Genomic DNA, 12786 nt, shown 5'->3' with positions numbered 1-12786 from the left:
AAAAATAGTTACCGCTAATCACTGTAATAACACAATAATGATCCACAAAATTATCCTTTTCAATACCAGCGAGCGGTATTGAGAGCCATGCCCATGGGAAAGAGGAGATGCAAAAGAAGGTAAAAAGCAAAAGTGAGGTGGAAGAGAGAGAAGAGCAGAGCAGCACATGAGCCTGGTATCACAGAGGCTGCAGTAATGTCAGCTTCTCACAGCTTCTGTATTACTGGACAGTGTATTTGTGCGGAACCCCAGTATGCCAGGATCACAAAATACACTGCCAAACACTACTGCTGCCCTTCATTTATGCTCGTTGTGAGATATCATTAAAACCATTTATGGAAGTAGCAATATCCAAACCCAATTTGAGGCAGAACAATTCTTCTCAAAACAAAGCCACAGGCGAGAGACTGTTACAAGCTGGCAGAGCAGCTTTGACCAGCAATTATATAGGGGCAAAAATGTGTGCATTTGTATGCAATGAGAAACAGGCCAGGCTCCTGCTATGTCTGTACAGCAGCCAGGGCAGTGGACATGTATATGCAGCATAGGCAAGACAGTTGCACAGCATGTTTCTGCGTAAGGCAGACAAAGTGCATCTGAACAAACACAATATATACACATAAAGAGGAGGTGTGCCCTTTGTTACAGCATGAAAAGGAAGCAGGTCACTAGTGTGAAATCATTTACACATCTGAGGGCAGGAATGAAATGCATCGCCCTCATGTAACTTCAGAGCACCCACACATAAGGACTTAATGCACACTTATGTACACAGAAAAAATGAATGCATGTGTGTCTTGCCCAGGTGTAAATACTGAAGTGAATGCATGCAATCTCAGGGCATAAGCATAGATGTCCACGGTGCGTGAGGATGCGAGCGTGGTAGAAGCATACCACACTCCGGCACTGCGCACAGGGGCGAGAGGGAGGGTGTGCCAGTGTTTCTGGCGCATGCTCCAACTTCATCCTGGGCTTTTTCCCTTCCTGATTTAGTTTTTTTTCTGCGGCAGAGCAGACTCCATGTCTACAGGGAAGGTGCTTAATGAGTCAAATCCAATCTCTCGAACGCCTTATCAGTTGTGGACAGGCCTGTTTCTGACAGCTGACCTTTCCCACTGCACGCTGCTGAAAAACCCATACACCACAAACAATTAACACAATGCTGAAAACACAAAGCTGAAGGAAGACTGTAGATCGTTACAGACAGCACTACATCAGAAGGAAGAGAGTGATGCACATAAAAATGACAGAAAGCATCTATACAAGTCTTTCAGTCCACCTTATTTTGCCATGCACACATGCTTTATTACCGTCTTTACAGCTTGGCCATAGCAAAGCTATGTGCAAAAATAAGGCCCATGTAAAATAAGAGAGGAAAGCACAGAGAACAGGGAACCTTCTTGTGAGGTATATCATGACATTAAGCCCATGCACAAATAAATACGTCTCAATAAATATATGCAAAGCTGATAGAAAGAGCTAAGTTCCTTACTAGAAAACAAAAGCACACAGAGCAGAGGAGATGACAAAAAGTATCAGCCTGTCCTCCTATACCTCTGCTGTTGTGGAACTAGCTCTTAAGAGAACACAGATTAATACATTTGCTAAAAAAAATAAACTGAATGTGTCTCAGCTAGAAACATCAAAAATAATATAACCTATCAAGTAGTCCGTCCTAAATAAGACAAGGAGGACCATCCCATGAAGAGCGCAACTCCAGTTTCAAGTAAGCAGGAGACTGCTTCTCTTGGGAGGCACAAACACCTAAAGTGGACGGTCTAGGTACCTGTCCAAGGGATTTGCTGCCCAGGAAAGGCTCAGAGAAAATCTGCATGTTCTCAGCTCTGCTGCCACCTCAGCATCTGACTTGGGCAAACCATACACATTACATTCTATGAAATGTCTCTTCACTATCACAATTTTCTACAATAGCGACATGCCACCAGCATGCTTGAAGATCAAGACTAACATATCTGAGATTTGAAGAGCAGATCCTAGGCACACAGGATTCACATGCCAGTTTGAAAAAGTAGACATCCATCTTTTGTGCAGTAGTCTCCCTGTATGTGCAAAAGAGCATGGCCTACCATTATCGTTGTTTTGGGTTTTTTACTAATACGGCACTGCAATAGCAGAGACACTAAAAGGGACATGCTCTTTGATTTTAATAATTCCTTGCATGCTCAAAATAGGAGCTAGATGACACTGAGGAAAGTTCACAGAATAAAAGTTTGCCAGAAGCTCCACAGAAGTCATCTGGACATAGCATCTAATTAATCTAGACACTTGTAAACTAAGAGATTAGACACTTGAAAACTAAGCGTGCTTTTGAAGATTTTGCATGCAACTCAGACAAGACTGACATAGGAGTGGGTCAAAAGGTACAGAAAGTTATCTAAGGTCAAAGAGTGGCAGAAGTTTAATAGCAGTGCAATAAAAGTTCCAGTTTCACATCTCTGTCTGGTAGCAGTGCTAATGAAAAGGTATTTACACAAAAGTATTCCAGCTAATCACAGGAAGTATACAAATCTCTTCAAACCTCAACAAATAATGAAAAAAAAAATTAAAAATAAATATTCACTATGGTGGAGGTTTTTTCTATTTAAGTGAAAAAATTATACTGTGATTGTAATTCTTTCTTAGCTATTCCCATGTGGTCTTTCAATATATACATATTATATGCATTTATTTCAATGTAATAAAAATTGACACAGTATATATGGCAATTATCTTTACTTATCAGCTCATCTGTTTTCATAAATTTCTGAAATTATCTATGCTATTTGGAATAACAGATAACAGCTATTCTATCAGTTCATTCAAAATTAGTAACTTCATATCATCAGTGAAATAACTTTCATATCTTGATGTGACAGTACCAAAAATGAGCCCAGCTGCTTTCATTAGTTCGAGCTACTGGGTAGCACAATCTTATTAAAGACTTGTACAAGTTATCAAGATTGGATATCAACGAAAAACAACAGCCAAAACAGTGCTACTCTTCAGTACTATAAGCCAAACTCTGAACTCACTGGCCTTGATAAGGAGCAATTTTATGGCAATCAGTGAAGGCATACTGCTGGATGTAAGACAGCGATCATGCTGGTATCTGTGTTCATGTTATTTTTCCTAAGCCTGTTGCTAGAAGGTCAGAACTGATGTAATTCTTACTCTTACAAGCAAAGCCCAACTGCTATAAAAATTACTTTCCAAATCTCTCTGCAGGAAATGTGACACTGCCCTTGTGCTACAACTAGCACTGAAAAACGTGTTTCTCTTTCAGTTCAAAAAGGTGCTGCCATTTTTTTCCTGGAGATGAGTTCACCCTGGAGGATCTTGATTTCTGTGGGTTTGGGGTTTGGGACTTGGTTTCTTTTTTAATAGCAAAGACTCTTATTTTAAGCTAAACACCAGGAGTATTTGTATATCTTATAAATATTTTCCAACTCCTGTTTTACTGAAGTGTTGTCACTCTTTTCCCCACACATTAACAACTCCATTAACCCACCACCACTGGGGTTTTGTAATTTTTGAACTGAAAATTGGTCAGAGGTTTTCGGAAGGAGAGATGGCAGTTTTGGTCAACACCCATAGGGCAAACCCTTGTATATTCTTGCACGTGGCCAGCATGAAGGATCGTTGAAGCCTCCGCTGTGTGAAAAGCATCACTATATTTTTAAAATAGGAGACACTTCTGAAAATTGACTCTGCCAATTTGTACCTTCCTGTAGTGGGTTTCTGTGGCTGGGTTTTGGTAGCGGGGGGGGTGGGGCTACAGGGGTGGCTTTTGTTAGAAGCTGCTAGAAGCTTCCCCTGTCCGGTGGAGCCAATGCCAGCCAGCTCCAGGACGGACTTCCTGCTGCTGGCCAAGGCCAAGCCAATCAGGAATAATAGTAATGCCTTTGTGATAATATATTTAAGAACAGAAGGTTGTGGGGCAGAAAGAATTCCAGCCAGGGAAGAGCGGAGTGAGAACATGGAAACAACAAGGTAAACACCAAGGTCAGTGCAGAAGGAGGGGCAGGAGGTGCTCCAGGAGCTGGAGCTGTGCCCCTGCAGCCCATGGGGGACCATCAGGGTGCAGAGACCCACCTGCAGCCCATGGAGGAGCCCATGCTGGAGCAGGTGGATGCACGAAGGAGGCTGTGACACCATGGGAGGCCCAAGATGGAGCAGGGTCCTGCCGGAGACCTGCAGCCCATGTAGAAAGGAGCCCACGCTGGAGCAGGTTTTTCCCAGGTAGGACTTGTGGCCCCTGTGGGGGACCCACATCGGTACAGCTCATTCATGAAGGACTGCACCCCATGGAGGAGTGACCCATGGTACAGCAGTATGGGAAGAACTGCTGCCCGAGGGATGGACTCACGTTGGAGAGGTCCATCAAGGACTGTCTCCTGTGGGAGGGACCCCACGGGAGCAGGGGAAGGACTCCTCTCTCTGAGCAGCAGCAGAAACAACTGACCACATTCCCTGTCCCCCTGCACCACTGGGGGGGAAAAGGGAGAACATGGAAGGAAGGAGGGATGGGGGGAAGGTGTTTTTAAGATTGTTTTATTTCTCACTCTTTGGCTCTTACCCTATTAGTAACAAATTTAAGTACTATCCCCACTTTGAGTCTGTTTTGCCCGTGAAGGTAATCAGTAAGTGATCCCTCCCAGCTCTTAACTCATGAATCCTTAGCTGGTTTTTTTTTTTCTCCTCTGTCCAGTTGCAGAGGGAGAGTGAGAGAGTGGCTTTAGTGGGTACCTGGGATCCAGCCAGGGTCAACCCACTACACCTCCAGAGCCTTCAGGTTAATTGTCTCTTGACAGCTATCTGGTCAAATATGCACAGTTCCTATAAAAATAAGTGGTTGGGGGGTTTTTTGCCCCTGTAACTTCTAGGTCCACCACTACTTTGTGAAGTCAGAGAAACTGGAATCTTTTTTCATAATATCTCTAGCAACAGAAGTTTGGCAGACCAAGTTCTACTCAAACCTACATAATGCCATGATCTATTATGGGGCTGCTGAAGAAGGACTGTTGGCAGAATATGGCCTTCACACCATTTTAAGAGCTGCTCTGTTAAAACATATGTCAGAATAAGGTATAACTTCATTTCTCAGAACTTGGTTGGCTATGCAGAGCTAGGAAAAATAAGAGGGAGAAAATTATATATAATTATATTAATTTATATAATTGATCTATCTATATATACATATAAATGCAGCTTCTTCCTTAAACTGGGATAACTGGACTGAAAAAAGTAAAGAAACTCCAGTAAGTATTTTTCTCAATTTTACACAACTTCTTCTTGCTTGCAACTATACTTCAGGCCCACAAAGGGACTGAACAAAAGGAAACTGCATAACTTAACTAGTCTGGGAGGACAAAGTTGGAAGAGAACTCACTGCACATAGTATAAACCAATAGTGAAAGCTTTTGTACCTGACAACTTACAACATTAAGCTTCATCATGTGCAGCCCAGAAAGCATCACAGTTGTTTCTGCAGCTGTCTATAAATTTTTTTTTGGAGAATTACTTTCCTGTTTCTTTGTCCTACAGATGAGTTACTAGATTTTGAACTTCTGCGATCTGCTTGGCTTGACCATACCATGATGCATAAACCTTAAGACAGAGTTGGTACAGTCTTCACCAGCAATGTCTCCTTGAATGGCCTCCACAATGAATGCTAATTAAAAAAAGTTCTCAAGCTGCAGAGATACCAGCAGAAAAAAAGGTTAGTGCTGACCTCAGTATTTCATAGCATCTAGTAGAACAAGCTTGATGGCATCTAAGATTCCATTTCTCAGGGAAGGTAAATTAAGAACTCATTTTCAAGCTCCTACAAGAACTGTAACAACTCCATAAAGTACCTTTAGTTCTGGGTGGTTCTAGTGTGGATTATACATATGTGCTGAAATTGCTTCATCTGGCAGAACTGAGGCTGTTCAGCCCCAAAAGACAGAAATGATCCTTGACAGGAACTGTAACTGTCCACCAGGTACAACTTCTGATAGTCATGCAAGCACCACTCAGAACAGGCTGTAATGAAGGACATGGGCAGCGTGGCCAGTCCTGCTTATCCTTCATGGTTTTGCAGCCGTGTAGGCTTATGAACCTCCAGATTCCAGCTGTGTCTGCTTTTACACCTCCATAAAACAGAGAAATTCCTACAACCAATAGATAGATAGACCTCTCTCTAGAACAGACTGTATCTTGTGTCTACAGCTCTGCATCAACATTTCATAACCACTGAGGACTAAAATGCAGTTGGGACAGAATCCTTCTTAGCTGCAGGGGGAGTTTTAAAGGGGAAGAATGACATAACAGCAATGGGAGACTTGGCTTTAGCACATTCAGGAGTGACCCTGACTGAGAGCCTGGACACTCATGTTTTTGTGCACCAGGCAAGCATGTAGCATACTTCCCATCAACTACTTCATGGCAGCTGCCCACATGCATCACCTTGCCCTTCAGGAAACACAAGGCAGCTCACAACTCAAACTAGGGTAGTGAATACGCTAGGTTGCCTTGCTTTCCATCAGAATTAAAAAGTGTACACGTGTTTGGTTTTGAATAGGTAAATTCAAAATCTAGCTTGCTTTACAGTGATTTGCTATTATGGTAATAGTCTAAGTCAGCTACCTTCCTTCCAGCATCACCCACTTGCTATTATTTTAAATTCTTTCAGCATTTGCATTTTTCATTAAACTGTTCTCGGACTCTTCCCAAGCTCCCTGGGTAGTGCTAGAGATGAACACATCATTTCCTGGGTTGAACTTCAAATGTCAGTGGCTCCAGCCCTCCTTCACACCCTTGGCTGCATCTTTTGTGAATCAGTAACTCATAAACACAATCCATAACCTGTAACATCTGAGTTTATAAATTATTTCCCCACTGCTGCATCTGCCTACGTGAGCTGTTAAGCCTCCACCGGGATCAACATACACCTCTGATAAAGGAATGTTTGTTTGCTAACTGTTTCATATTGATGTGCTTACACTGAACACTAGCACAGAGGGAGAGGTAATAACAGATTAGGGACCAGTTCAAGCAGGGTATTTTTATAACACTTATAATATGCATGTGATTACAAACCAACTTCATTGCTTATTTCAGTGGGCTGAATTACAACAGAAAGAACTTTTTTTTTTAACCAACTGGCATTACACCATAGCAATCAGCTTTAAAGACAGATACACTGGAAATAACTCATACTTGATATTCCTACTTGCTTCTAAGTAAGTCAAAATGCCCACATAGAGTGAACCATAAAAGCCCAGCTTATGAAATCAACAGATGACAACAACAAAGTGGTCAATTCAATTGATATTAGAGCATCAACCTCACTGCAGATTTTGCCAACCGATTTATTAGATCTTACTAACAGTCTGCTGGAGGTCTCTAACTTTGCTTTCTACTCACTAGCATTCCTGTGACCCACTCAGTGCAATGGGCTGCCTGCTTTGAAACAGCCACATGGCTGTGTGGGAGCACATCACTGGACGGACAATTTATAAATGTTCCATACATGACAAATGGGTATCACAAAACATTAAATGTAACCCACTGATTGTCTTAGCAGGAGCCAGCAACTGAATGAACTATAGATATTCAATTCCTCTCCAGAGCAACTTTTTGAACCAGGCAAAACTGATGTATGCCCATTAGCCATCTGTATGGCATTTCAATCAAAGATGGCTCTCCTAGTTTCAGACTCATCTCCTGCATCTAAGCATTTTCTGTTTAGGCTGTTAATGATGGATAGGGAGCATGAAAAACAAAAGGTGAAAAGGACAGGAGATCAGGGTAATGATGGAAGATATTTTAAAAGCCAAAAACGAGCCTGCCTTATCCTCCTAAAGATAAGAGGAAGGGGTCACCGTAGAAGACAGAGTCTCCATTGTTCCATTTGTGAATACGCAACTTCACATGTGCAAGCACACACGCAGCTGGAGCCTTCTCTCTCTGGTGAAGCACGCGGTGCCTCCAGGGCAGCTCTCATTAAATTGACATTACTGTTGCACTGCATGTGGGCACAGTATGTTCAGCAGAGCAGGCACCCAGACGTGCAAGCATCCTACGTGCATACAGGTACAGTCGTTACAAATGCATGCAAAAGTTGGGTTTGCACCTGCACAGGTGACACGTCTGCACATGCAGATACATGCACAATGACATACATGTACATTGGTTGCAGAAGCGCTTTTGTATATGCATGTGGCCACGTATTTGCATGGGCTGGGCTCCTTTCTCCCTCTCTCTCTCTCTCTTCTTCATTGAATGGTAAAAGGCTGTCAGCAATTTCCTTCTGTCAACAGCTGGGAGAGTTTTCTGCAGTTAGCTGCAATTTGTTTCAATTATGTGTATTAATCATAGCCTGCTCCTGATGGTATTCTTCGTAAAAATAAAAATAAAAAAAATCAGAGCTTTTCTTTTCAACAAGCTGTTTCCTCTCTCACGATGGCACTTAATGACTGCAGGTTTGGGGGGGAAGGGGAGAAAAAGATAAAAAAGGAAAAGGAAACCTGAGATACTTCCATGTTTGCGTATTTCATTAATAAGCACCATGGCTCAAGAAGCTGGCAGGGCGTACAATTGAAATGTGGGTCAGTGCACTGTCATTTCAATTGTGGAGAGAGAGGTCTGAACAGCATTTATATCTAAAAATCTCCTAGCTTTAAAGGATTTTTGGACTTCAACTTGCTTCCTTTGAAATCTAAAGTAGAAATCAGTTTCCTACTGTTTTAATATCTTACAGCAGGGATCAATTTTAAAGACACTGGGGAAAATAGTGAAAAACTGAGAAACCCATAGCTGCCCAAGAGCTACTCCCAAAGCCTACTGGAACATAACCAAAGTATCAGTGAGGATGAATGGTATTTTACCAATCAACTGCACATCAAGCTGTGATGTCTCAAAGTTGCTATTTTATGTTTGAGTCCTAAGAGGACTTCTGATGAACATGCTCTACATTTGCAGTGAAGCGGTAAACAAAATCAGGTACGTAGGATGTATGCTGACATTTTGGAAATATTCTATTAAATAAGCTCCTAGGTAGAGATATGATGGTGTGCCAGGACATAAGCCAAAAGGATCTTTCCTTGTTTCTCATTATCTGCTTTCCTCTAGCATTTATTATCTTACCTGCTATTGTATTAAAGATTCCTCCCACACTCATTTGTCACTAGTCACAGCAAGGGCTGGTGAGCTCAGGGCACCTAGGAGTTATTGTACAGATTTTACTCAGAGATGTAAACATTACTGGGAAACTGATAAAATCCAAGCAACGGGCACTTATTCCACAGCCCTGGAATTTTAGATCAAAAATTATCAAAGCACCAAAAATATAGATGATTTGCAAGACATGATCAAGGTATTTTATTCAAGATTAGGTTAGAATTACAAGAGGGTCTGTAAGATCTGTACTGCTTAAAAGTGTATTGCATTGAGTCCTTGCAAAATTTGCTTTCTAGGTATCTGCTTAGCTAGATTTGCTCACTCCATCACACTTAGGGAAAAGAAGAATGATCCTATTTTAGGTCCATATGGCACAATGTGTATAATACATCACTTAGAGAATTTAGGCCTAGTCTTACCTTAAGATTGAATGGCACAGACACCAATTGGGTCCACAAAAAAAAAAAAAATAAATCATCCAATATATCCCCTGCAATCACTATGTCAACAATGACAAAACCATGAGTGACGATATCATTGCACTGGCAGAAAATACAACTTTACTGGTATGGTATTTTTCATAAGGTCCAGAATTTAAGAAAAGAATTTATAAAGGACATGGGCATTCAAATGAGCTCTTCGCGTGCCTAGGTCAATAAAGCCACAGGCACAAGCATGGTCTCAAACAGGTTCTGCATCAGGCAGATTTTCCAGGGCACCAATATCAGACAGAGATGATGTGATGTGATCCTGGATGTAGCTACAATGTTAGCTGCAGTAGGGACTGGGCAGCTGCCAGAGCTCTGCCACACTGTGTGATTAGGAACTCATACTGCACAGATGGTGAACATTTTGTGGGAGAAGATGATGCTATAGCTCCCCTACTCTACCCATCAAATGCATGTCTGGACACTGACTATGAGTGAAGGTCACTCCCATGGGTGCACCTACACCCACAGGACGATACGTCTATGAGGATTTCATGGTTCTTGGCAAGAAGATGTGGAGCAAATAGGCTATACTGAAAAAAACATGGTTTTGACTGCATTAACTGCATCCACAGACAGCCCTCTGCTGATGTCAGAGCAGCCTTTGAGGCAAAGAAATGAGTTTCACAGGCCTCAATTCATTCCAGCTAAAAGCTCTATCACTGAAAGTTTATCACTTAGTTCAAAGCTTCATCTACAGAAGGACAGGTGCTATAATCCTGAGAGAGGATCACTTGCTATCATCAGTGCCCCTTGTCCTGCAACATCTCAGATTTGCACAAGCAGGACATTTAGAGAAACTAACCTCACAGCAATTGCTAAGTGAAACTAACCCTGAATAATTAAGATGTGACAGAGTCCCAACATTAGGAACCATTTAGAAACCAACATGATCCACAACTCAGATACAAACTACCCAACCTCTGGGCACAGTGTGGTCAGCTGTAAATCACAAACTCTGAAGAAGCATAAGTACATCCTTTCCAGTAGCACATTCCTCTAAATTTCCATCCCAAACTTCCATTACATTGTGTTCTACTTGTCAAATTAAAACAACAGCCCAAAGAAATATGTTGGTAGAAGGCTCATCCAGCAAACTTCACCCTTACTAGACTTATATTGACATGTGCACAACGACAGAAGGGAGAACTAGGAAGAACACAGGAACTCTGAAAGGTGCAAAAAGCTTGGAGTTTCACAGAGCTCTTGGACTTCAGACACTGCACTTTCCAACACCAGGAGCATGAAATCCAGATACCATGAAAGTCAGAGAACATGACAGAGGAAGCAAGAGAGAAAAGAGGTGGAGAAAGCACAAAAACAAGGAAGAAAGATAAGAACGAAATAGTAGAAACCAAAAGGGACAAGTGGAGAAAACAGGTAGAAAATTGAAAGAAAAAGGAGGAAAAGAAAAGGGAATGACAAAAACTGATAGACAGAAGAGGAGAGAAATCTCTGCTGGTACAGTAACAAATAAATCCCTGCAGCATGACAGGCGTCTGCTGAAGCATTTCATTTCCCCGCAGCATAATGGTGTGTTATCGCCCATTATCTGTTCTGTCAGTGCCAGAGTCGATATTAAATGAGGGGCAGCTGCATTTAGCTGCCATTTTTCAGCTGTCTCCCCGTTACCATAGAGACATGCTTGTTTTTTGATGAACCTGGCTGTGAGCAGAGGGATACATGCGCACGAGGAGGGAGGCCGTAAGCACTGCAGAGCAGTGGGAGAGAAGGACCCAGAGAAACAGTGGAGTAACGCAAGCAAGGGGAGGGCAGGTCCTTCACACCCGTGTGAGCACCACAGAGACAGCCATCTCAAACATACTGTTAATATGCAGAGCGGCCAACAGCCAAGCATGCACACGGTGGTCTGACTGTCACAATTCCAGCAATTGATCCTTCATCCCTCTGCCCTTCTCCTTTCCCTACACCCTCTGTCCCATAAGGATAGCAATCCTCCCCTCCTTTCTAGTACCTCCGTGGCAACATCTCTAAGACTATTGGAAGCAATGATTAACTGAGCAACTCAAAGACTGTGCAGCATTAATACTGCTAAAATACTAATCAGGAACATGAAGCACAATGAGATGGGGGTTGTCCCTTTCTCCCACCAAGATTTATGCAGCAAGCTGCTGCCACACACAGGTGCTGAAACCTAGAAAGCTTTGCTCACTATTTTCTGCTTTAAATATAAGGATGTTCTCTACAAGGGAAGTGACTGAGAGACAGCCACACAGAGAAATGGAATAAAATGGAAGACATCCCATTTCCTCCTTTTGACTCCTTAACACAAGGCTTCCTTAGAGGAAAGATGGTACTGGGCTCCCCCTTCACCTTTATTTAATGGTGGCAACTCCAAACCTTTTATCTAGCATACTCTTGTATTTGATCTCTAACACTGTTGGCTCTAGACCTACCAACAGTATACAGTGATTGGGAGAGCCCACCTCCTATTCTCCAGTGGCATACCAATCACACCAGTATGAGAAACTTTGTGTGCTTGAAGTGTTGACCATGCACAGCACCAGAACTAATCAGTCCAATTCCAACAGCAGCACTTTCAGTCCACCTACATTTACTATAAGCTGTTTATCTCTCCTTGAGGGCCTTGTTTCTCTAAATGGCTTGTGAAGGGTTTTAGAAACACAGGAGAGACTGACACGGTGAAAGTCTAACTGAGAGACTATACCTCTGCTAACAAATGAAATGGGGCCTCGGTGCACTCCCAGACTTTGAAACATGGTAGTTTGCAATTTTGAACTATTACAACAGTTTCTGATAGGATCTTTCTCATTTAACTAGCAGTTTTCCAAATAATTCTGAGGACAGATTAGGAGTTAGGATATGCCCATGACCATTCCCAATGCCCAGTTTCCGTACAACCATCTTGTTCTGTGTGTTTATGAGCACAGACATCCTGCAATGGCCAGCCTCAGTGCCAGGAAACATTTCCAACCATGCTCAGCTGATTAGTAGACACAACCAGGAAGTCCAGCTTGCAGACAGCCAGGACAGTACTTTGTGCAGTCCCAAACTACAACAATAAGGTCTTGCTGACATATCCTAGCTCTGTCCACTCTAACTCTCTGTCAAAGGACTTGCACAACTCTACTATTCATACAGCTTGGATGTACAC

The 12786-nt window shown here is 42.4% G+C and overlaps 1 protein-coding gene and 1 long non-coding RNA gene across 30 annotated transcripts in view; one reads left to right on the top strand and one right to left on the bottom strand.

Annotated features, from left to right (window-relative positions):
* NRXN3 (neurexin 3) overlaps positions 1–12786 on the bottom strand; it is a 996746-nt gene that overhangs the window by 739348 nt on the left and 244612 nt on the right. The gene's annotated exons all lie outside the window — the stretch shown is intronic.
* Positions 4941–9004, top strand: LOC135416116 (uncharacterized). Its single transcript, XR_010431441.1, has 3 exons — positions 4941–5085; positions 5545–5719; positions 8744–9004. It is a non-coding gene; the product is annotated as an uncharacterized LOC135416116 (long non-coding RNA).

Source organism: Pseudopipra pipra, chromosome 6 (genome assembly GCF_036250125.1).
Source record: "Pseudopipra pipra isolate bDixPip1 chromosome 6, bDixPip1.hap1, whole genome shotgun sequence".
In the NCBI taxonomy this organism is placed as follows: Eukaryota; Metazoa; Chordata; class Aves; order Passeriformes; family Pipridae; genus Pseudopipra; species Pseudopipra pipra.
The sequence above is the reverse complement of the archived record's forward strand: the minus strand, read 5'-3'. Positions and strand labels throughout refer to the sequence as shown.